The 24,061-nt window shown below is 34.1% G+C and overlaps 3 pseudogenes; 1 reads left to right on the forward strand and 2 right to left on the reverse strand.

Annotated features, from left to right (window-relative positions):
* Positions 1-338: 338 nt before the first annotated feature.
* On the reverse strand, positions 339-726 carry LOC149179047 (large ribosomal subunit protein eL27y-like; annotated as a pseudogene).
* A 2,625-nt stretch (positions 727-3,351) lies between these two features.
* LOC149179048 (protein RRC1-like) lies at positions 3,352-11,990 on the reverse strand (annotated as a pseudogene).
* A 10,624-nt stretch (positions 11,991-22,614) lies between these two features.
* LOC149179049 (floricaula/leafy-like protein FL1 pseudogene) overlaps positions 22,615-24,061 on the forward strand; it is a 31,165-nt pseudogene continuing 29,718 nt past the window's right edge.

Below are 24,061 nucleotides of genomic sequence, written 5' to 3' on the forward strand. Positions count from 1 at the left end.
GGAGAGGTTACATCACTCTCTCTTGCAAGGACGCCATAATATAAATGTGAAAAAAATCACAGAATGATCCACACAGTCATTACTAGCTGCCTTGCTAATTAATGACTAATAATGTAATCTTCCATACACTTTTCCCACTGACACGATAAATCAAATCTAAAACTGTCAAATAAATGGTAGATATAAGATAGACTAACATTAAGTTGCTGATCAAAACTCTCAACAAAATAAAAAATGTCCAGGAACTGCAAACACTACGATGGTACCAAGACTACTATAAATAAAAAAAAATATAAAACTTGATAGTTCTAATGTGGTACTCCTCAAAAGTGAGAATATCAAAACCTAAGTTTTGTAAAGAACCATCTATTGTTCCCTACCTTAAACCTCTCCTCAAAGGAAGCTTTACTCCCTTTAGTGTTTCCACCTTCTTATTGCGGGTCTCCAGTTTATCAAAGGTAACCACATTCTTCAAATCCACATCCAAACTATACCTGGTGGGAATGATGTGGTTGTAGTTAACAACCTTGATATCTTTGTTGTTTTCTTTGTAGAGTCCTTTATGATGACCTTCTTAGGGTATTTTGCGATACCTGCTACAAGGTAGTGGTCATATGTATGTCTAACAGTGCCATCGTCGAAGGTTTTAATGATAACGATCTTCCAACTTGCGAAGTGCCCCTGCAAGAGAAAGACAACTTTGTTTTGCTTCATAAACTTCACCATTATCGTTGATTTCCCTTCGCCTGCTCTTGCTCTTCCTCTTCTATGGCTCCTCCACTCTTATGCTTTACACTTATTATGATATCGATATCAGAAACATATAAACCTAAAAAAATCTACATTAATCTGACCAATGATGTTTTAGTATAAGTCATTAAAGTTGTACATAATATCAGGCAATTTTGCTTCAAACTTTGTCCTATATACAGAATCATTTTTCATAGGAGCACTACCATTAGAGAAGTTTGAATAACTTTCTACCCCGTTGTTTCTGATTTGTAGTCTGATGTAATTGTACCAGAGAGTGGATTAGGAATGTGCCTTAATAGATGGCCAAAGAGATGAATTTGAGGGCATGCTTCATGCTTTAAAGTTTTCCATAATATCAGGCAATGTTGCTTCAAACTTTGTCCTATATGCAGAAGAATTTTTCATAGGAGCACTACTATTGTGAAGAATATCAGAAACTAACATGAGCCTTGCAACTTTAGTTGGAATAGGCATCTCCTTTAGAGTCAAAGACTCTGTAAGTACCTCAACTACCTACAATGCATGCAAGGTACCAATTAAGTTGTAAAGAAATCATATCGTCAAAGTGCTTAACCAAGACACAAGATAAAGCCCACAACTACATCATCATCATGACAATAATACCTCGCCATTTGTGTTGGCATTGTATAGAGAAAACCCCATTTCTTCTTTTATCTGATTTCTCTCCAAGGTTAAAGCATGAAGCATGTCCTCAAATTCACTCTATGGTACAATTACATCAGACTACAAATTAGAAATAGCGGGGTAGAAAGCTATTCAACTTCAAACTCAAATAAATTTGATCAGATGTTGACCCTGTAGAATATTTGGTGAAGTTTTACATTACTAAAAGTCAATGGGTGTCAATGTCTCAAAAATATTGAAATGGACTTTAATAGTATTAAAAATGAACTGAATAAAGTATTGAAAAAAAATCAATCCCAATGAATGATATGGTGCTTACCCTCATCCTTCTAGTAGTGTGAGTTGTAGTTGAGGCTTTCTCATGCTATGGACTCTCTATACATTTTTGAGGTAAATGTGGTGGTATCCACCTAGATAACGAAATATACAATCAATAATTGAAGATATGATTGTTCAAAACCAATATATTTGTATATATAAATAATTCTTTCATCCAAAGTTGTGATGCATCATTCAAGTAAATGTAAAGATTGAGTCGATATTCTACAGCTAGTTTAGGTGACTCTAAACATAATTATTGCAAGATGGTCAGACAATTTCAATGATTTTTTTTTGGAAGGTATTAGACATGAGTTTTGATGTCTACACACCCCATCAAGGTTTTTTAACACATTAAAGAAGGCCCAAGTGTAAAAGAAAAAGATAGCCTTTAATAATAAATTCAAAATAATATATATGGTCATTAATATTGAAGTATGATTCTCTATAATTTTCATATGAAGGGTGACTTATCTTCATGCAAACATTGGTTGAAAATTGGGGGTGTTTACTAGTAATTTATGATAGTAAGCATATGTTTAGATTCAACCCTGTGAGAGGATAAGGGGAATATTCCCATATTACCCTTCAAGCATTTTTTCAATATTTATTTATAATTACAAAAAAAGGAGAAACCGATCAACACACAAAGAAATGCAGGATAGAGATATTCATGCAAGAATTAGTAAAAAGAGGTTGTGTTTACTAATGACTATTATAATCATGGCTTGATTCTAAAATAGTTAGGCTTGCCTATCAAACTATTACACACATTCTCATCTTTCAAATTCTCACCACTATATTTGCGTTTAATCTCATTTTTTCAAAGTATATTAGTATCTGCATTGGTTAAATCTAAAAAAGTTTCGTTTAAAAAGAGACTAAAATGCCTATAGGATTTATAGCCTTCAAAGCATTTAAATTGGAAAACATAAAAATGGAAGAAAGATGCTAGCAATAAAATACACTCACTAACAACGACACATACAATCATGGAAAAATTACAATTAAGGTCCCTCAGTAGATTCCATGAAACATGTCACTTAGTCACATGATAATGACAACGTATTTCAGATAATTCACTTCCATGACCCCTAAGTTCAACAAAGAAAATACATATAATATGGTAATAGTTATGCTCCACTGCATAAACTCTGATGGTTTGAATACTCCTTTATAAGGCTAGCCAGCATAAGAACAAAACCCATTGAAACATTGGGAGCTAATCACCATCGTAAGTGTGCATATTTTGGGCGTCTTGACAACTCATCAGTAGCATCTCAAAAACAAGAGAATATAACAAGCAACACTTTCATATATAAGGTTCTAAGGCATGCACATTAGAATCAATTTCTATTACATGAGAAATGAAACATTGTTAGAAGTCACCTTCTATACTTTGAAACCACCTTAGTATTCTTATGGGAAAACTTTGCATCAAATTGAATTTCAATAATGGAATTCTACATTAATCATGCAGGTTGTAAAATATAACTTGAATCCAAAACCTCTAGGGAAAAGAAACATTTATTTAAACCTAAAATTGAAAGAAAGCTACCTACTTGTATAGAAATCACAACTCGAATAAAAATGTAGAGAGTACATATTAGCACTAGAAGACACTAAAATAAATGACTAGCTTCTTCTACTCCTTTTTTCCATATCTCTATCCCTTTCCTTTTCCCTCTCTATTTCTCTATCATGCTTCCTATTCCTCTCTCTTCCCTTACCCCTCTCCCTGTCATGATTGTCATGTTCTCTATTGCTACTCCTCCCTCTCCCCCTTCTAGCATCAGAATCATGAAGCTTATCTCTATTACCATCTCTTTCACGATGAACAGAAACAATATCAAGATCTCGTTCCCCATCCCCATCAAAACCCTTCTCCCTATCCTCTATTTCCCTGTCTTTACTTAATCTGTGTGAGGGAATTGTGCTATGGCTCCCATCACAAAGTAAAATAAGTAAGCCACAAAGATATTAATCATGTAGATACTAGTTTTTATAAATATGACTTAAAATGAGCTCCAATTTCCAAGAACGGGAGACTTCATAAGGAACCCACCTCAATCAAATGCAATCTAGTAGATATACAATTTCATACATTACCTTCCATGTGAGACGAATGCCTGTAGTATCCAGAATTTGATCTAGTGTCTTTATTAGTCACTGGATCTATTAACCCATATTCAACTTCTAATCTCTTTATGAGGGAGGAGACTTTTCTTTCAATTTATTCAGCATTCTTAGTGCCACTTTCTTCAAGATATTCATGATACTCCCAGAACCCCCAAATATGTCATCACTACCAAAATAAGAGTAATTAAAACCAAGTACCTTAAGCTCTGCCTTGTCCTCTGTATAAGTTCCACCATCCTCACAAGTCCACTTTGAATCCTGTAATACATGATGTGTTTTCATAGAATTTCTTGTTAAAGGTTTTAGATCTGGTTGTGGGATTGATGACTTTGAGGTCCCCACCACACCAACATTTTTTGGTAAAGTTCCACTGCAAGAGGCATCCATTGATTCACATTCCTCAACCCGTGACCATAAATATGATTCTTCCTGAACATTTTTCCTAGATCTAGACATATAGTCCTTATCATCATCAAGTATGGATTTTTTTTCTTCACCTGTGCTCAACCTTCCCTCTCCAAATTTTAAATAAGCATTAGTTTCTCTTGCATGCTTCCCTTTGATTTCAAAGTTATACCCATACCTGACATCCTCGTCTTGATCTTGGTTCTTATGCTTCTCTAGTTCTTCTAAGCTAAGCAATCAGGAAATCATTACCTCCCTACCAACATGAATAGATAATTTTTTTTTCTTACATCATCTTTCAAGCTCCACAAGAGGAATACTACAAAATTCTCAAGGTCTTTCTCCCTCTCCAATTTCTAGAGAAACATCTTTATTTGGACCAGATCCATCTGTTAAGTTCATAAGATTGGCTTCAAAACTATTAAGGTCCTTCAATGGTGGGGAATCTCAACACATTGAATCAAAAGGAGGGACACCTGAATTTCAAGACCGAAGAAAGAAAGATCTCAGTCCATTCACATAAGCATCTAAAAAGAGAAACCAGTCTGACCAAACCTAGAGAGATTTCATCACTCTCTCCCTCAAAGCTTCTACAGTAATCCGACCAGTGATGTTTCAGTATAAGTCATTAAATATTTCCATAATATCAGGCAATGTTTCTTCAAACTTTGTCCTATATGCAGAATCATTTTTCACAGGAGCACTACTATTGTGAAGAATATCAGAAACTAACATGAGCCTTGCAACTTTAGTTGGAATAGGCATCTCCTTTAGAGTCAAAGACTCTGTAAGTACCTCAACTACCTTGCCAGTTGTGTCGACATTGTCTAGAGAAAACCCCATTGCTTCTTTTATCTGATTTCTCTCCAAGGTTAAAGCATGAAGCATGTCCTCAAATTCATCTCTTTGGCCCTCTGTTAAGATGCTTTCATGATCCACTCTCCTAGTCCTTCTAGCAACTCAGGTTACAGTTGAGGATTTCTCATGCCCATGCACATGTTCAAATTTATTCACATGAGTGGGGGCACTTAGATGTATTCTGAATTGATAAATAGGACTGTTTTGGAAATATGTTTATAAGAGTTATTTCTTGTAGTGAAAGTTGCATATTTTTTTCACAAGAATGAAACAAATCATGTTACAAAGATTCAAGGAAGGGATTGCTTTAAAAATTTAAGTTTTAGCCTACCTTTAGGATGGGTTAGTTATTTTGGAATCATAAAGCACCTAAATATTGATTATATGCAGGCCAAAAAAAATAAATGTATACTAAACTGGAGCAATCAAAGCTATAGATACAATTTTGAGATTTGGATTTAAAAATCCTTTCTATTATATAATTTTTCAAGTAATTTTTGGAAAGGACAAACCATAGTCTTTTAACTATAGACCCAAGATATTCTTGATTGTTTTCATAAAATTAGAAAACACAGAGAATATGAGTCTTAGTGAAAGTTAAAGGAACTTGATCTTCATACATGCTTTATTTTCATCATTATTGTCATCTACATGTTCTATTATTTAGAGTGATATTTCGTGAATTGGCAGGCATTTTTTCCAACATTTTTTTTATATCCCACAAAATTTGAATCTTTCTACATTTGGCCTCCTCTAATTCCTGAGTCTACATGTTTTAAAGAGGGTACAAAACACTAATGATATGTTCTTTTTCCATAATTTCTTCTCATTTTTTGGATGGATTATGTGGAAATTTTATGCATGCCAATTATGTGGCAGGAAACAATGTTCCATTATTCTTTTTTATCATCTCTTGTTTATGAGTTAGCATGCTTCTATTGTACTAGTTCATTACACTTATGTCATGTAAAGATCGATTTGAGTGGGTTTTACATTTGATTTTATATATGTTTTGTGTGTAGGTTGGATGATGGGATGACACACTTTGATTTCCACTAGTGCTCCCCTTTTCATATACTATCAAAAGTGCACAAATACAAACTCACTTTTATTTTTACCTCGATAAGAAAATGATGACAACTTTGTATTTTGTAGTGACAAGGATAACTATGTATTGGAGCTAGACCTTGAGCCCTTCAATTCATCCTTTCCTTACCCAACACAACCATCTCCTATTGGTAATATAGTTCAATTTTTGAACCAACATTTGTCTTCAATACTATTTCATGATAGAGAAAGAACACAACCATTGTTGGATTTCCTTCGAGCACACAAATACAACAACCATGCCATTTTTCTTTTCCTAGTTAATATATTGCATCATTGTGTTTGATAGTTAATTCATTATTATTCTATGCATAATAAATATCTATCAAATAGCAGATAAGGATGACCTGACTCTTTTAGAGATATATAATATGAATTAATAAAAAATTCATAGGGCAATTTCGATTCTCATCTTTTTATTTCACTTCTTTAGAGAAAAATATAGATTAAAATACCAACTCAACTCAAATCAAACTAAAATAGAGAATCCTAATTATGAAGATGTTTGTCTCTCCATACCTTGCAATGACATTATTTTTTGAATTATACTTGAATTTCAATGATAATAACGTAGATTTATATATTTCTTTTAGCACCAAATTGATGCCATGGTAAACATACAAATATCCCATTAAATATGACTAAAAGATGATTCAAAGAATATCAATTTTAGTCTAAGCATGTGGCAGAGTAATTTCTAGGGTGTTTAGTTTTATTAGAGGCATTTTTTTTGTTTGTTTTGGTTAGAAATGGGTTTTCTATTGCTTTATGTGGCTTTAAATTTATCATATGTAGCATGTTGAGAAATGGGAAAGAATAATGTGTGACATTTATCTTGCAGAAATTGATGTGGAATGAAAGGATATAGAGTTTAACCAAGCTATAATCAGCTTTTACAAAGGTAGAGGGACGTCTTAAAAAGCCACCTAAGAATAAACCATATACAAAGTTTGAACATAATAATATATGGCTTTTTATTTTGCAGAGATGTTCTTTTTTCTAAGATATCACAAAAAGATAAACATTGATATTGTAGAAATTGTTAGAGGACCTCATTGAGGTTAATTTTTCTGATGTCCTACTTGATTGATACATTCTCATGACAGGAAGGCTTTAAATATGAATTAATATGTTCCCAAAACAAATTATATTAAAATTTTATAGATATAAAAGATAAAAACAAATGTCAATGCCTTCATTTGATTGTTACTTGACTCTCATGTGGGTAGGTTACATGAAATGTGGTTGGAAAAAGGATGGGGAGATTGTAGAGATCACGTCTTGGATATGATGCATTTATTGTTGGAGATCCTTCAGGCACTTGAGCCATCAACTTTAAAAATATTTCTAGTAGGTATTCCTATGGTTTTTAATGTTCTGATTCTTTCACCTCATGGTTGGTTTAGGCAAGCAAATGTTTTAGGAATTCCTGATAAGACGTTTATGGAAAGTAAACAATTACTTTATAATTTCAATGTCCATTGCATGATATCCTCTTTTTATTGTTTAATTGTATTTTGAATGTTTATTTTGATTTTTCTTTGTATTTTAACTATGAAATTTAAAATACTTGGTATCATGTTCGTTTAAAAAAAACCAAAGCTTGAAAATGAAATTAGTATTACACGATATTGATTGAAATCCTTGAAATATTTTCATGACTATTAGAAAAGTTTACTTTCATGTTGTTATTTGAGCACATGTTGTTTATATACTTGACCAAGTTAATGTGTTAGTGTTAGGCCCCTATACTACTAGTGTAACCCCTTATTGTTATTAGTACAACCCCCTTATTATATCGTTGTACCCATGTAGTCCCCATATTGTTATTATTGTGCCCCATAGAAGTCCACTATTGTTATTATTGTGTCCTTACATTATTATTGTTATGTCGGCTCTGATTATGTTATGACCCCTTAGACTCCTATATATAGAAAGGAGGTCTTGTCATTTGTATCATTTAAGAATTTCTCATTTGTGTAATGTAAAGGAGGTTTCTCCCTTGAAGAGGCTTATTTCTAAGGTATTCATCTATCTTTTCTATCTTTTTGTGAGTTGGTTTCATAACATTTGGTATCAGAGCTTTGGATTCTAGGGTTTCGCTGCTCCAAACACGTCATCGTGGTATTTTCACTATATCTGTTTCACTACAAAGTTTTAGAAGCAAAAACAAAAACCCATTTGATATGAAATCGGTCTGAAGCTCACGTCCAAATTTGAGATCTTGTCTCGCTATATTTTTGGAGATATGATCTGAGGAAGTTAGAGTTTTTGCAAGCTCCATAATTTCATCTCAAATAGGTCATCGTGGAATTTTTTCTATCATATTTGTTCTATGAAGGTTCAGACTCTGACATTTAAACCCATTTGAACCAAAATTTTGTTGAAGCTTGTGTCCAAATTTTAGATCTTGTCTCTCTATATTTCTGGATATATGATTTGAGGAAGTTAGGGTTTTTGTAGACTCCCGAATTATATGTTAAACAGGTGATGTTGGGAAAATTGTCACAACTTTCTCTCTGAGAATCAAATTGACATTTTGTAAGAAGTTACAGAAAGAGGACTTCATGTAGTTTTTTGTATATCAGTTGTAGGTAGTAAGGTCGAAACAGTCACACATGGCATGTCATACATGTTTTCTATTATGAAAAGGTGTATAATTAGGTCATCTTGGGAAATTGTGCATAACTCTTTCTTGTAGAATCCAATTTCGATCAGATTGGTGGCATTGGAAAGAGGACACAAAGCACTACTGTAGATCTCGATTTTAGAACTAGAAGATTCGAAATTATAGAGTTACAGTTGTTTCAAGATAGAGCTCCTAAAATCAAGAAAACGCAAGATGAGGAAGTTTGATGGCAAGGATCTGTAAATTGGATACTATAGATGGAGAAATATTTTGATCTAAATGGTGTACCACTGTTACAAAAGGTATTTATTGCATCTAATTATTTAGAACATAATCAATTTTTATGCTATAAATGGCTTTGTTCTTGTAAACCACTTATCATGTGGTCAATTTTCACAGAGGAAATGATAGCACATTATGAGGATACAAAGAGAAAGACCTTCTTTAGCCAATTGAAAAATCTCAAACAAAAGTGTTCAATGGCAGAGCACATTGAGGATATTCAAAAATTGAATATAAGGGAAAATGATATTCCAGAGAAGTAGAGGATTGATGTCTCCATAGGGACTTTAAAGGATGACATTCAACATGAGGTTCACCTTTGGGAACCTGATTCATTGGATAAGGCATTCAGGTTGGCAAGAAAAGTGGAAAGAAAAATTATGGAAACAAGGAATTATACCCCTCACAACTATAAACATGGAAGTGTTGTTTTTCCTAGCCTTCCGCAATCTACAAGGGTAACACCACAACAATTAGAAGAAAAAAGATAAAAAGGGCTTTGTTACAATTGTGATAGAAAATGCACTAAAGGTCATAAGTGTGCCGAGAAGAAATTATTTTACATAGATTATGAAGAGGAGGAAGAAAAGGATAAAGAAACATTAAAAGAAGAGAATATACACGAGGAACCAACCCTAGAGAAAGAAGAAATGAATCTAACCATATCTTGTAAAGCATTGGAAGAAATTACCACTCCTCAAACTCTTAAGATAGAAGGACATATCAAGAAGAAAAAGGTTCAAGAAGTGAAAGATCACATCGCGAAAGAAGAAATGAATCCAAGAATTTTATATAAAAGCATCAAAAACTATTCAAGCATTGAGGACAACACTTTTTGAAGGAGAGGGGCATGTTACGCCCCTATACTACTAGTGTAATCCCTTATTGTTATTAGTACAACCCCCTTATTATATTGTTGTACCCATGTAGTCCCCATATTGTTATTATTGTGCCCTTATATTATTATTGTTATGTCAGCTTTGATTATATTATGACCCCTTAGACTCCTATATATAGAAAGGAGGTCTTTTCATTTGTATCATCTAAGAATTTTTCATTTGTGTAATGTAAAGGAGGTTGCCCCCTCGAAGAGGCTAAATTATAAGGCATTTATCGTTCTTTTCTATCTTCTTGTGAACTAGTTCCATAACAGTTAGAGAACAAAATGTTGTTGCGAATAAAACGACAAGGATTAGACATCACACTTCATATTATTTTTTTTTCACAATTTATTTACAGCTTGAGATTTTTAGCATGTAACTTAGTTGGCATGATTTTTCCTAATCTTTCCCTGGAGGTTGAATACTAAGTTACTAAGGTGTTATTTTCTATGGTGATGTTTATTTGTTTATACAGGTCATCTGGCTACATAGTGGCCACTATCACTCAACTAAAGAAAAGTTGTTCAAGTTTCTTGCTTTTATGAGGAAGAATGGTTTTAACATTGTTGATGTTGAAGTATATGTCATATATATCTTTTATAGTCTACTTTAGTTTCTATTCTAGTATTCATAATATTTCATGTCTTATACTTTGCACTCACTAGTAGAAAATGGCTAATTAGTTACTAAAAAAATGACTAAAATTTGCATATAAATGACCATTTTTCAGTCGATGACCAATAGTAGCTAATTTACAGTATCTTATAATGCGACCAACTTTTAATCATTTTTAGCTTAGTCATTAATTAGTTTTCTCAATTTTATCATGTAGTAGTATATTTAGTCATTAATTTGGTTATTAATTTAGTCATTGATTTAGTTGTTAATTTCCACAATTAATGACCAAATATACAACAAAATATATTACTATATGACCACCTGAGAAAACCAATTAATGACCAAATAAATATAACCAAAATATTTTTCATGTTATAAGATACTGTAAACTAGCTACTAATAGTCATATATATGCAAATTTTAGTCACCATTTGAAACCAATTAATGACCAAAGAAATATGACTAAATTTTGGTCATGTTATAAGATACTGTAAATTAGCTACTAATAGTTGTATTAATGGAAAATTCAATCGTCATTTATAATTACAAATTTATCATTTGTAGTAGTCATATATTTTTCTAGTAGTTTCAATTCATTATATAAATGACTAATTTAGTAATTTATATTCATTTCATTTACTTTCATTAATAATCATTATAAACAACTAATTTAGTCGTGTATTCATTTTATTTGTGTTCATTATTAATCAATATAAACTACTAATTTAGTAGTTTTAAATTGATTTTATATGTTCATTATTAATCAACACAAATTAATTAGTATGATTTTGCAACTAAATAAAAAAAATGTCATACAATGTGCATATTCATCTAGTATGAAAACAAAAAGTTACATATGTTAATTACAATACTAAATAATATCACGTGCAACTATAAATAATTTCAACCATAAATTATATTATATAAAATGTCAAGTATTACAATATGAGTTTTCAACTTAATATTGGTTGGACTACAATTTAGACATGAAATATTGTTCCATTACTTCAAAACATTATCATTGTGTTTTCAAGGCATTGCAAGTGAATTCACCAACTTTGAAGACTTGACCATCAATCTCTATGTGTGTGTCTTATGCAAGATATTGGCTCTAAGGGTATCACTAGATTGGTTGTCTTCTTTGTCTTTTTTCATTTATCACTCCATAGTTATTATTCTCTTCTTTCTTCAATTCCTATTTCTTACCATCAATATTGAGTTCCTCTCCTGAAAACCAAAGAAGATACAATGTAGAGTATAAAACATGAAAGACGATGAGTATTGAAATATAAAATAAAGTAGACTATAAAATATTTATACGACATATACCTCAACATCAACAATGTTAATGCCATATTTCCCCATAAAAGAAAGAAACTCAAACAAGTTTTCTTCAGTTGGGCCGGATAGTGGACACTATGTGGTTAGATGACTTGTATAAACAAACAAGTTAAAAAGTCACCATAGAAAAGAACAACTTGGTAACTTAGTATTCAACCTTTAGAGAAGGATTACACACAATCAAGCCAACTAAGTTACATGCTAAAAAAATGATACTGTAGATAACTCGTGAAAACAAATAATTTGAGCCGTGATGTCTAATACTTGTCATGTTATTCACAACATATTTAATTCTCTAACACATGAACTTGGTTAAGTATATAGACAACCTGTGCTTAAATAATAACATGAAAGTAAACTTTTCTAATAGTCATGAAATTTTCTTAACACAAAATAGCTAAAAGGATTTCAATTAATATCAAGTAATACTAATCTCATCTTCAAGATATGGATGTTTAAATGGACATGATACAAAGTATTTTCAATTTCATGGTTAAAAAACAAAACAAAATCAAAGGAAACATTAAAAAACAATCAAACACTAAAGATGAGATATCATGGAATGAACATTGCAATTATAAAATATTTGTTTACCTATCCACCGGTGTCTTGTCTAGCATTCCTAAAACATTTGATTTCCCAAACTAACCATTAAGTGAAAGAATCGCAACATTAAAAATCATAATATTACCTACTAGAAACATTTTTAAAGTTTATGGCACAGGTGTCTGAAGGATCTCCAACAACAAATGAATCATATCCAAGACATGCTCTACATTGTCACCCCATCCTTTTTTCAATCCCATTTCCTATAACCTGCCCACATCAGAGTCAAGTAACAATCAAGTGAAGGAATTGACATTTTTTTTTTTATATTTTATATATATAAACATTGAATATAATTTGTTTCACGAACACATTAATTCATATTTAAAGTCTTCATGTCATGAGAAGGTATCAATCAAGTAGGATAATAGAAAAATCGACCTTAATGAAGTAGGAGAAAGAAAATATATGCAAAATAAAATGAAATATATTACTTGTGTTCAAACTTTGTATATGGTGTATTCTTAGGCAGATTTATAAGATGTTCCTCTGCCTTTACCAAAGAAAATTTTAGCTTGGTTAAACTCTATATCCTTTCATTCAACATCAATTTCTGCAAAATAAATGTCACAAAATATTCTTTCCCATTTATCAACATGCTACAAATGATAAATTGAAAGTCACATAAAACTAATAGAAAACATTTTTCCAACAAAAACAAACAAGCAAACAAACAGTGCCTCTAATAAAACTTTACACCTCAGAAATTATTGTGCCATGTGCTTAGGATAAAGGTGAAATTCTTTGAATCATCTTTAGGTCATACTTAATGGGATATTCATATGTTTACTTTGATGTGAATTTGGCGTTAAAAGAAATATATAAATCTAGGTTATTATCATTTCCATTATTGGTCCATTCTTAACTAGTTGTACCCCATAGTATCCTTTTCACATGTTATCTCCACATACCCACCAAAAATATCAAATATGGCAAACAAATGGCATTTTGGAATTGTTTCTAAAACTATGTCATTTACACACCCTTCCAATGTATCTGACCAAATGTACCCACTTGAATTTCTTCTTTCATATTTATTTACATCATAAAAAATATCCATTTCAAAAACCAAGACAACCCCAATATATTTGGATCCTAACACTCATCCATATTTTCTACAAACCATAGGAATTAATACTCTCTTACAATTAAAATAGTTAAAGTATTGTTTGATGAAGAATAAGGAATGATAAGAGAACAATAATTCTCTCTCAAGTAATTACCAAGATAAAAAATTCAACTTGCAATTCAATTTTGACACTCATTTGGAACTAATGATATGACTTGCACATTCAACATTCTTATATATAAATATTTCTTATATGTAAATATTACTTGTCCTATTATGGATATTACCATATTCCATATATTCTGAATATTTGTGAGTATATGAACCTTCTCTGTTACAGACTCATTGAAACCTACCAAATATTCAAGCAAATTAGCAACTCTTTGGTGATAGCATCCAACTTTTTCATCATGGGGAGACCAAACAAACATTTCTCTGTTGGCTTAACTATACAAGGACATGGCATGATCTATCAAGGCTCTCAATTGCAACCTGACTTTATACATTTTTTCAAGGTAGGATGCATACAAAGTCCAAGCTGAGTTTAAGATTCATATTTCTATCTTGCAATTTTCATTGAGTAAATTATTTGTCTTTTACTGGCCCACAAGATTCTAGAGCCTTATCTATGGATTTTTACTTAAATCACTACTCTAAAGTATAACTTTATTCAAGAAATATTATACCTATTATTTAAATTTAAAATCTCTTCATCAATTAGTGCTAGTGAGGGTGTCTTTACATACAACTTACCACTACTCTTAAACTTAGCTACAATGTGCAATATCTTTAACTCAATTGGGTCAGATATTGTTTTATGTTCTTCATAAGTTGTGTCTATAATCTTGATCAACTTGGTTGTCTTAGGTCATACACTGATTGTAATTGGTAGTAGAAGAATTAGCCTCAAGAGAATAAACTCATATGAAGAAGAGACATTGAGTTTGAGAATAAGTGACATGTGAAATAAATATTGACTTGTTTTATTCTCGAGGAAAATTTGTCTTCAATCTCAATTTGCTAAGCAGAAACAAGAAGGGAAATTCATGCTTGGAAACTAGTTCACATGAATTTCTTTAGTAGAATAAAATAATTCAATTGTGCCTAGAAGGTAAATGGGATGATAAAATGAGGAATTTATTTATATGTTTATATGCACAGATAATAAGATTGAGTAGATATGAAGAAGACTTTTTTGACTTTCATTCACATGCTAAAGATGAAAAAATATGAGAAGGTGATCTGGATTTAAACAAGAACACAACAAATTACAGATTTAACCATAAATACAGAGATGCAATAGAAATAATACTTCATTTCATTAATGTAAATACTAATATATGCTTACAAATAGAAATGGAAATAAAATAGCTAGGGTGATGGTAGTTTATCTCTGAGAAGAGATGTGGTGGCTACATGCCTCTAAACTGTGTTACAATGAGGCTCGAAGGCCTATTTATTGTTGAGAATCAATGGAAAATCCTAAACATCCAAAAACCTAACCCTAGGAGATGAAGCGCCACACTATGGGCCTTGTTTTGGGTAAATTGGTACATCAACTTCCCGGGGTCATAACTTTGGCATACAATCTCCGTTTGACGTGCACCATATCTTGTTAGAAATATCTATTCGAGGAGTACAAATTTGGGAAGAGAAAAATTGGCCCATGGACCCTTGTTTCTCCCAATTTCCCCAAAAAACATTGTTCAGGGCCTCAAAACGGCTCCGGAAGTTCAGGAACTGAAAAACTGCTAAAATATTAAACTATGCTACAATTAAGGAAACTGAAAGAAACTAAAAGAGACAGTTGTGGGGGTCCAAGTGGGATAGATTGGTGGCCACCAACATCCACCTGGATCATTCCTCCCCCCTTAGGAAGCAATGGTCCACATTGCGTTGAGTTCCTCCATGAGATGAGGAAACTTCTACTGAACTTGGTCCCTGGTGAGTTGTTCTGCGATCTCTAGTGTGTCCAATAATGATGGGAAGCTTGGTCGAGGGTGGTCCACATTGAACACTCGGTGCAAGTGAAGGAATGGGGGAATGTTGTGCTCCAAAGCATTGTTCTCCACAACCTTGGTACTAGAGTAAGGACCATATTGAAGTGTTCTGATCTTCTGATGGGCTCTTGTAAGGCATTCTTTCTGCAGCTGCAACTAGACTTTGTCGCCCACTTGAAACTTGTGTGGTACTTGATGCTGATCATGTCACTGCTTGTACTTGGAAATTTCCAAAATGGAGCGGCGATATATCGACCTGTTGGGTAGAGGTGCTATAGGAGTTAGATCGAATGGATGCTTGACTTGGTAGTGCAATGGTACCCTTGTGGGTGAGGAGAAGATGTTCCTATCTTCTTTCATGACTGTATCCCTTTGCTGCTGTTGCTACGTGGAGGAACCCTTCGCGAGGGTCATGGATGTGGCGACGATCTTCCCCTTACTTTGGGAGCGAATCAGACAGGAAATGAATTTCCTAGTCTAGGAGATGAGCTTACTGCATTTCTTAGTAGTGATCAAAGAGGTGGCGGTAGGTGGGGCTACCTCTGGTAACCTGTATAATGAATTACACAAAGAAATAATAACAGAGCGAGGCCTTGACTCATACACAACATGTCACCTCGACTAGTATGGCTGGCATAATAATACATAACAAACATTCAAAGGTGCAACATCTCACAATACCTCGTCTGTGAAGGGTTTGATGTTGTAGGGAAGGCGACACTACTGGCGAACTCAGAGATCTTGTTCTTGGTGAAGCCACCCGATACTATATGGCTATGGGTGTGTTGTAGTTGGTAGTCCCAACCACTTCACGACATCTGCTAAAATGATGTTCTTTTGGCTCCCACTGTCAACAATGAATTGCAGTGGCGAACCCTTCACCCACATCTGTGAGTGGAAAAGACACTCCCCCTCGTCTGGATCTTCAGGCTCATTCTTCTAGACCTTGGTGGTGGCAACAGTGGTGCTGGGCTCCGAATCAATGATTTACTGCCCTTTGTCATTCCCCTTGTCGGGTTCTGACTCAGGGTCAGAACATGCATCTGATTCTCAGGCCTTCAATTCAGCCATCAACGACTGTTTGGTCCAACACTCACTTGTGTTATGAGTGGGGCTCTTTTTGAACTCACACCACTTTCCTGTGTCCTTCTTTGGCTTCGTGGTGTTGTTCTTTTCTTGCGGCTTTGACGGGTTGTCTTCGGTCACCCAGCCTTCGCTTTGTCCTTTGTTCTTCGAATTCGTAGATCCAAAGTCTCGCTTCTTTATTTTAAACTTTTGCTCGATCTTAACACTGTATCGGTATGCCATGCCGAGCGAGGAGATGTTCAGGAACTCCATCTCATCTTGGATGTATCTATGTCGACAGCCACGGTATTCGAGTACCAATTGTAGCTTAGAATCCTTGATACCCAACTTTGTGCGAAGGGTATGAAAAATATTTGTGAACTCTAGCACATCTTGGTCCCTTCCTTGCCGCAGTGTGGTCCACTTTATGTATTTTTCCTCATAGCTTTTGATAGGATATTACTTCTCTTTGATGGCATGTTGGAATGAATTCCAAGTGGGTGCAGATAAAAACAATGAGGCCATATTTTCATCTTTTTGCTCGCAATAGGTTTCCCACCAGTCCTTGACATGGGGGGCTACTTTGAGAAGTGCAAAAGTGATCTTTTGCTAGTTGGAAAAGTCATGAACATAAAAATACCCTTCTAGCAGATTTAGCCATTTATCTACGGCATCTGTGTCTATCTGACCCTCGAATATGGGGATTTCAAAATTAACTTGTACCTTAAAGGGTGTGGCGTTTCTAGAGTAGCTGTTGGAAGCCGATGCGTCACCTCTGGGTAGCCGTTGAAGGATTTGGGCAAAGTTTTCCATCATCGCATTCCTTTGTCTCTTGAGGGCTTCTTCGAGAAAGATTTTGATAGGATCTCCTGCCCCCCATCTTTCTTTTCATCCACCATGGGATGTCGTCAGGATTTGCGAGGCTAGTATTGCAAAGGTTCGACCAGTTCAAGCCCTAACTCCTTATATCCTGACCTCGTTGAGGACATGCAAAGAAAAATAGAGAAAGAGCGGACCACTCTCATACCACTGATCTAGATTTAAATAGGAATGCAACAAATTAAAGATATAACCATAAATACAAAGATGCAACAGAAGTAATACTTCATTTCATTAATGTAAAATACTGAAATATGCTTACAAACAGAAATGGAAATAACCAGCTAGGGCAATGGTAGCTTATCTCTGAGAAGAGATGTGGTGGCTACATGCCTCTGAACTGTGTTAAAATGAGGTTCGAAGGCCTATTTATTTTTGAGAAATAATGGAAAACCCTAAACATCCAAAACCCTAATCCTAGGAGATGAAGCGCCACACTATGGGCCCCGTTTTGGGTAAATTGGTACATCAACTTCCTCGGGTCATAACTTTGGCATACAATATCCATTTGACACACACCATAGCTCATTAGAAAGATCTATCCGAGGACTACAAATTTGATAAGAGAAGCATCTGTCCATGGACCGATGTTTCTCTCAGTTTTCCTAAAAAACATCGTTTAGGGCCTCAAAACGGCTCAGAAAGTTCAGGACCCGAAAAACTGCTAAAAATAGTAAACTGTTCTACAATTAAGGAAACGAAAAAAAAAATGAAAGAGACAGTTGTGGGGGTCCAATTGGGATAGATGGGTGGCCACCAACATCCATCTGGATCAAAAAAGTGACTTTAATATGGAAAAAATGGCTAAATCAGAACAATACATTTATAGAGAGTTAGTTTGAAGGCATCCATACAAAATGTATATTATTCATGTGATAAAACTGGCTTATATGATGATTTTATTAGTTAGGAAATAAATATTTTGTCAAAGGGATAGGCAATGCTAAAGTTTAGGGAGCTCATAGTATTTTGTTTCCTTCAACTCTATTAAAAGGGATATCATCTATTTTTACATAGAAGAGTAGGGATGCTACCCCACACTACTTACCATCAATGTAATTGAATATCTTATATTGGGGCATGGCTACTTGAATAACAATTTGTACCTTCATCAATGTCATGCTCCTCTCATTTTTCATGTAATTGTGTAGTTGTAAGGATGCAAAGAAAGGGCGGGATGGATAAAATTGTGGAAATAAAGGATGGGGATGGTATGGTAATCAACTAGTCAAGAAGGGGAAAAAATGAAGGAATAAGAAAACATGGCTTGAGATGAATGGTGGAAAAAATATGAAATGGGAAACTAATAGGTAGGGGACAAGGAAAGAGGGCAAGAAAGGGGACATAATCCAATAATGTTAAGCAACATAATTTTTTCATCTACAAATAAATAAACTTGAGAAAATATAAACGAGTCAATCTAAGCTATCACATGCCAAAGATCAAAATAAATGAGTTTAAGATGAATAAAATTCACCTGTGAAAGTTAAATTGTAAATTGTTAGATTCCAGAAACATTCATAAGGAAAATATTTCATTCGCCAAAAAGAAACAAGAATGAAAATGATAGGATTAATTGCAATGAAAGTACTAGATTCAGAAAGGGCTCAGAACCCTAGAATATTTTCCATATCATTGTGGAAGAAGAGATAAAGGGCTTCCCTGTATGGTTTGAGAATTCAGAGTCTTGGAAAACTACAAATATTTTCTAGCATTACTATTCAATGGTGATATTTTTAGCCATTAACAAATTTGGATTCATCCCCTGGATGTAACCTCAAGGAAAAAACACATAGCTCTACTCCTAGTCTTGTGATACCAATGCTTGCGACACCATGTATATATATGTATTAGAGTCAAAGATATTCCTCCAAGCAAAGTCACAAGTCTCCTCCAATCAACCATATCACCGAAGAAGCAAATCCGAAGTGAAAAGTGATAAGTTGGCCTCAATTCTACAAGTTGGCCTAAAGGAGTGAAAGACCTCTATATATAGAGCTTGTGCACTCCTCCAATGATAAGTATCATCACCTATGAAATCAGCGAGAAAGGGACGAGTTAAGGGTGAATAAAAGTTGAATTATGGAGCCTCCAGTGCAGTGAAGTAAGAAGAAGGAACATCTAACCTTAGAGGATTGTTCTAAGGCCTACTACAGTCACATGTGTGAAGATATAGAGGGTCTCTTTGTTGTCATAGAATCCCTCTACTACAGTCATATATATATCATTGTTTGGGCTAGATAAATAGGCTTATAAGGTCTCTCACTCAAGCGAAGAAGGAGCTCACTCAAGTGAAGAAGAAAGAGGACATTCACTTAAGGAATCCCCTCACACGGTGTGAATAAATAGGGTTGGAGGGTTGTCATATCAGACCTGCAACTGTATCTCAAGAAAGAGCTCGGTTGGGTAAGAGATAAGGGATTCCTCATATGTGAAAGAGTCCACTAAGGATAGATGAGGAATATCTCTTCTAGAGTTAGCATATATAGAACTAGTATCAGTTGCTCGAAGAAGAAAAAAGTGTGGGAAGAAGGAGGACGGAGTGTCGGAAGAAGGAGAACAAAGTGCCAGAAGAAGAAGAGCAAAGGCTTGACTTGTGCTTGGAGGATATTCTTGTCAAGGGTCTAGGGTTTCACATTTATCAATAGAAGCTTCAATAAGAGAAATTTGAGAAAGGGTTTTCCTCTCTAAGAGAGAGGTTTTGCCCTGATAGAGAGCCAACATCTTGTGTTCTTGTCTTTTGTATTTTGGTAGCAGTTTGATGAAGTAAAATAACATACACTACTAATACAAAGAAGATCAAGCTAACAAGAACTAATTGTGACCTTAACCTTGACACTTAAGTACCCAACTCTTGCAAAATAACTTGAGTTGTTGTATAGTTATCTCTTGTAACCATGATTGGGTGTATGCCCATTTTATTTAGACCTTCTATGAAAAAAACTACCTCCCTCTTAAATGGATCCGAAATGGCCAACATTCCCACTAGTCTTTTATCAAGGCCACCAAATTTCCTATTCTGGCATGTTATTCCATATCCTTTAAATAATCCTCCGCAAATGAAGGTGTAGACACTCCACACTCACACATCAGCTTCTAGTTACCAACCAAAATATCTATCCCATCTATTAAATGTCTTACATCATTTCCAGCAAGAGCTTCAAATTTTTTGAAAGTTAATCAAGAAGTATTCTTAGTCCCAAGCCCCTTCATATACGTAGTTGTAGGTGGCTCGCAAAAGAAATGAAAGTGATATACATAGTCCGCCACTACCCTTGCTAATGGATGCTCACTGCTCAACTCTATTTGAATCGATTTTGTTGAATGTGTTTGAAGTGGAGGTCACCATAGAAATCTAATGAAATCTTGTTTGAACCATAGTGAAAACAATAAATCATTTTAGATCTGAACCTATATTGCATGTCCAAGAGTAGCACAATTTTTGCTAGCTTGGGAATCATTTTATATCCAACCTTTGTTTGAAAACCACTAAAATTATAGGGTGAACCCTAACTCAATGCTCCAGGAAGTCCAAGGATTGTTGGATTAGTTGTGTAAATGGTCAAGATTAAATATGGTATTGAATTCTTGAAAAATATCCCATATTTTTGGCACTTCAATTCTATTGACAATGATTGTGGATTCATGGCTACAATTTGTGGGAATTTTGTAATACCTCTAGTTTTAGAATGGGAAGAGGAAGTTAGAAGATTGTAATAAGGTCATAATCGCATGGGTAAGGTTAAACTTCTATTGTTAAATATTACACCAAGGAGCAACTATTTTGAGAAATTCTCCCAGTTGCATATATGATACAACTTTAGCACTAGTCATAGAAACTTTAGAAATTCTCCCATCTTCCGCAAATCATTGTCCAAGCTTTCATAGAATTTCAAATCCCCTTCCTTAGCAATGGAATCCTACAAACATTCAAGCATAAACTTCTAAGAAACAATAACCCAAATGAAAACATCAAATATATCGGGCATCTTCTTGAAATGGTTATGTGGAATGTGAACTCTCACAACTGAGAAGACAATATCTTCTCGACACAAAAGTCCACTAATAAAAAATGTGTAGTATTTTATTTGAAAATGCTTCAATGTTTTCCATTAAGTTCTCAAATGTGAAATTTTAATTACACTCTCTTTAAAAAGCACAAAAAATCACACTCTTGATGATCTACTTCTAAGCATCCCAAAAATTTGGTAGGAGTTTTAAATCCAAAATTCCTTTTTTTTCCTTCATGGATCCTCTTAAATTGTCTCAAATAAATCTTAAACCACATGCATTTCTAAAGTCCCAAACTACTAGTAGATAATTGAGGCTGGTCATTCTAAAACAAGTCCTCCTTTAGTAAGAGAATATTTCAATCAAATAAGAATGTTTGAAATTAATAAACTTTGTGTTTAGTTAATTAAAAAATTCTTGTATTTCTACGTGGAGATTATGGAAGGCCATTAACAAATCACAAATGTGTGGCCACTCAGTAGTTGATAAAAACCCCACTGCATTATGTGTATGGCATGCCCATTTGAACCTGATGTTGCTACCATTTTTCAGTTCAAGTGGTGCTTCTAGGCTATAACTTAAATGTTGTTTTTCAAGCTGAATTAAAAATTTATGAGATACATAAAAAATTCTAAAGATTTCACTAAACAACTACAACTTCAAAATTGCACGTGTAACCTCTACAGTGAAAGGACAAAATTCAGGGTAATTACACTGAATTATTATTTGAGAAATCATTTGATAGAACATAGCAATCATACTGTAGAGATTTTTGTTTAATCTACAAAGATGGCATTGCAATGAATAATTTGAGTACAACACTAACTCAAAGTATAGTCAAATCATTAGTTCTTGAATGGTTTCAGATACTTAGTCTTGGATAAGTTTGAATGATAGCTACTAGGTACTGTGATGTGATTAGAAGAAAATGGTGTTCCAATAAACTAGATTAAGAAGCATTAAACTCACAAGACAACCTTAAATATGAGAGAAGCCTTACATTTTCTAATGCAAAGTCACTGGATGGTAGAGAGATCCCTGGGCCTAGAAGTGTTTTTGGAGGTACACATTCTGCTTCTTCAAGTACTGCTAGGAACCCACTTGGTCTGGTTAAATAAGGAATTTGTTACCCATCAACTTCAAATCTTGCAGTTCAATCGGTAATCAATGAAAGGCATCTCATAATTTATCACCCATGTGCTAATTCTATGAGTGGTTTTTGTTTGGTGTAGGAGTGCACTGCATTCTACTTTAGAATGTTACCAATCAACTTCAAATCTTGCAGTTCAATCCGTAATCAATGAAAGGCATCTCAGAATTTATCACCCATGTGCTAATTTTATGAATGGTTTTTGTTTGGTGTAGGAGCACACTGCATTCTACTTCAGAAGAAAATATGGATGCAGAGCACTTTCCTATAGGTTTCTTTAGGTGGGATCATAGACCAGCACCTGTTGTAGCGACAACAAAAGCACCAACAACAACTGTCTTTAACAAGGACCATGGATGACCATTGGAAGTCATTCTTCCCATGAATGGAAGAAAGGAATTGAAGTCCCTTGAAGATCTGTTTAAAGAGTATGGAGTTTGGTACTTAACTCTTGCCAAGATGACCGAGATGGGCTTCAATGTCAACACCCTTGTCAATATGATAGAGGAAGAGATTGAAGATTTGATGAAGACCCTGGTAGAACTCTATCATATGGATCTCCTTATAGGGGAGAGATATGGAATTAAATCTGCCAAAAGAGGAGAGAAGAAAAGATTGCAGGATAGCTTGGAGATGCAAAGGTTGGAAATCTTGTCTGAGGCAGAGAGAAAGAGGATATTACATGATGATCAGAATATTTTTGCAGATGCTATGGCATCTGAAGGTAATTTTATTTTCTCCTCTTCTGAATGTCTGCATTGGTGGTCTGCAATCAAAATGTATTGTAGTCTACGTTCACTAATAAATCTTATATTCCATTCTGTGGACAGTATACAGGTAGGATTCACTTACACAAAATAGGTGCCTGATAGTTAGATTGATACCTGAGACACTTGTGATTTGTCATGCTTACAACAAAATATTAGGGAATCAAAGCTTTGGTATGATGATTTGGACAATGTTTTGAATCCGTATAAAAAACCCACATTATTATAGCTCAAATATTTGTGAATCACACTACTTTCTACACAAATTGTTTGGAAAAAAATGGTGAATAGAGAATTTAGTTTCTGAAACATTGTAGCTTAACAATGGATTGCACAAATTTTGTTGAATATATTATCTACGAGTATCAATTTCTTGGCCTGAACGTAGCTTCCAGTATCAATTTTCAACTCTGTTGCATATAACTTGCTATATTCTTATTTTGCGCTATAATGGGAAAGTATGCTTCCAAGTTACTCTCACTTCAATTTTACTCTCACTTCAATTTCTTGGCCTGAAGGTAGCTTCCAGTATCAATTT

The sequence above is a fragment of the Pinus tabuliformis genome, chromosome 4_1 (genome assembly GCF_031772625.1).
Source record: "Pinus tabuliformis cultivar Carrire ecotype Pingquan chromosome 4_1, CPIR1, whole genome shotgun sequence".
NCBI lineage: Eukaryota > Viridiplantae > Streptophyta > Pinopsida > Pinales > Pinaceae > Pinus > Pinus tabuliformis.